The sequence below is a fragment of the Poecilia formosa genome, unplaced genomic scaffold, assembly GCF_000485575.1.
Source record: "Poecilia formosa unplaced genomic scaffold, Poecilia_formosa-5.1.2 Scaffold96, whole genome shotgun sequence".
NCBI lineage: Eukaryota > Metazoa > Chordata > Actinopteri > Cyprinodontiformes > Poeciliidae > Poecilia > Poecilia formosa.
This window is the reverse complement of record NW_006800035.1, coordinates 381825-384765: the sequence shown is the minus strand read 5'-3', so window position 1 is coordinate 384765 and position 2941 is coordinate 381825. Positions and strand designations below refer to the sequence as shown.

At 32.7% G+C, this 2941-nt stretch overlaps 1 long non-coding RNA gene across 2 annotated transcripts in view; it reads left to right on the top strand.

Annotated features, from left to right (window-relative positions):
* Window positions 1–1200: 1200 nt before the first annotated feature.
* The window catches only part of LOC107836903 (uncharacterized), a 17306-nt gene continuing 15565 nt past the window's right edge, over window positions 1201–2941 (top strand). Inside the window, exons 1-3 of one of the 2 annotated variants that reach the window (XR_001662879.1) lie at window positions 1201–1439; window positions 1740–1879; window positions 2061–2190. This is a non-coding gene — a long non-coding RNA (uncharacterized LOC107836903). Of the gene's footprint in view, window positions 1440–1538; window positions 1880–2060; window positions 2191–2941 lie in introns of those variants that run through there. The other variant, XR_001662878.1, reaches the window with a different exon arrangement.

The following is a 2941-nucleotide window of genomic DNA, read 5'->3' as shown; positions in this document are numbered from 1 at the left end:
GTTTAAGGGCCCGGAGATCACGAGCATCCAGTAGAGGTTTACGGCCTTGACCCTTATGCACAGCGATTGTTCCAAAATCTCTGAATCTGTTGATGATGTTATGCACGGTTGATGATGATAACTTAAAAGTCTTTGCTATTTTACGCTGCGTAACACCATTCTGGTATTGCTGCACTATCTTTCTGCGCAACAATGGTGGAATTGGTGATCCTCTTACCATCTTGGCTTCAGAGAGACACTGACACTCTAAGAAGCTCTTTTTATATCCAATCATGTTGTCCATTGACCTAATTAGTGTTAATTGGTCTTCCTGTTATATTCAATTTCCTTTTTCCAGCCACTTATCGCTACTTGTCCCAAATTTTTTGGGATTTGTACCCAGGTGAAAAAAAAGTATACTTTAGTATATTTCAAACATACTTAAATTTGTGAAAGTACACTTTAAGTATACTAAATATTATGTGTACTACCTATAAGTATATCTGAAGTATACTAAAAGTACCAATTTTGAAATTAGAACTTTAAACACACTTAAACATAATTGTACCAAAATACACTTTTAATATATTAAATAAAAGTATACTGTAAGTGAACAAAATATATATTTGCCCCAGTCTAAATATACACTTTCTCAAGTATATTTAAAATATATTTTGTGTATATTTAAAAATATATGCTCAAAATAGAATTTTTTAAAATTTACTTAACACTACTTTAAATTATTAATTTCAGTATGTTTGAAACTGCATCTCAGTGTAAATTTTAGGCTAATAAAGTATGCCTTTTTAAATTTTTTTTATTTAACCAGGTAAGATCCTGATCTCATTTTCAAGAGTGACCTGGGCAGAAGTCTGCAACACGCAGCAACCTGATTACAAAATAAAACTAATTGATGGATATGCAGAAGTATGTCTTTTAGGCACCTTTAAAGTGTGTTTAATGTAATATGTAGGCATACTTTTTAAGTATCTAAAAAGTATGATTTTTTTAAGTTCCTTAATAATCTTTTACTATTTACTAAAATTGCATACAATAAAAAAATGATAATCATGATGTAATTTTTAAGAAAGTACCCAATCCATTTTCAGATGTGTGATGTAAAACCTTATATAATCAATGGCATTAACTCCAGTTCATACTCCAGACCAGATGGTGGTGTATTGCACACTTTCATTTTTTTAAACGCCATCAAGAGAAGAAAAACTTGAACGCAGGGAAAATAACAGACGCTGTTCAAGTTCGCCATTTTTACTCGCATAATATTGCTTTTAAAGTAGAGAGGGCGTTGAAAATAGTTACTAATTTTGGTAAATTCAAGCTGGTGACGTCCTAATCCGAGTTGGACGACAATACAACGGGACAACAACCGATGGAAATGAAATGTGTGTCACAAAAGGAGCCCGGAGGGACGAAGGCTGCTAACGTGTTGCTAGCTAGTGGTAAGTTTGCTTATTAATTATCTTCATTTAATTGTAAATAGTGCAGTAAAGATATATAACTTACGTTGGTTTCATAAATAATTATTTTATCAATTTTATTGTGACATGTATGATTGTTACAATAGAAATCATTCAGCTTCATGTTATAACTGCATGGAAGCTGTTTGTTGCGTCTTATACTTTAATTCATAAACTCAACCTGGTTTTAATTAAGCTCCATAAGACAAAGAGACTTTGATATTGTGATGTTGTTGTTCTAACTCGTTCATCAATGTTTTTATCTTCAACATATGTTTGCAGTCTAAGCAAATGAAGATGAAGGAGGAAGCCAGAGAAATCAGGTGTTAGGAAACTAAAGACTTTCCTGTCTGAGAAGAGGCTCTGACTCCACCAGATCACCAACCAGCTCTGAAGATGAACCTTCACATCGTCTTCATGATGTAAGTTTGTTTTTGTTTTTTTAATGAGGAGCTAGCTACATTTTCAACAACAAAAACTGGTGTGTTACCAACACCAAGTGCTTAATAAACATGATTTGATTTAAAGATAACTGGACAGAATTTTTACCCTTGCTAATCTAACATTTCTCTTTCATACATTTTATTTGTTGTTGGCTTTCAGGGCCCTGTGATGGACTGGTGACCTGTCCAGGATCCTCTCATCTAATGGCTGCTGGAGATGGGCACCACTAGCCCCCCTCGCTACCCTGCAAGGATCAGTGTGTTCACATCATGGATGGAAAGATTTTAAGGTAGTTTATCTCCTTAAGTCCACACTTAAAACAGTTTCATAGTTAATGCCAACATCAACTGATTATATGACATTGCTGACTATTTTTTTCTTCTTCTAACACAAACAGGCAAAGAAGACACCCATAAATGTTTTACCACATGTCGGTAATAAAACAAAATATTTGAATTACCTTCGGCAACTTGTGTAATTAATCTTTCCATTTAATTGTAGCCTAAAACAATGTAAGTACTGTAGTGTAGTTATGCATGTAATGTACAAAAGACTTATGAGTAATTAAAATTGTACTTTATTAGCAATAGCAGTAACTCAAAACTGAAAATTAAGTGTAATTTAAATACATTACTAATATATTAGTAGTATATCTAAAATACATTAAAAATATATTTTTAATATAATTCTATGATGGAATTAGTACACTCAATATGGAATATTTTTGGAATATTTCTCTTGTATACTACATAAAAAAAGTATACTTAAAGTATACTAAGAACAACTTTAAGTTGTTCCAAAAAAGTACGTTGAGTATACTAAAGTATACTAAACGTTGTAATTTAATACTATTTAAATACTACTTGTCAGGGTTGACACCTATTAAACACAGCACATAACACAGGAAAGACAAGAGAAAGTTAGATTCTGAATACTCGCGAGGAGAACAGACAGAGATGTGCTTTCAGTTACAAATCCCCAACTGCTCTGAAGCACATTTGCCTGCCCCTCTCTTTTTATTGTCTTTAGGATCCCTAATC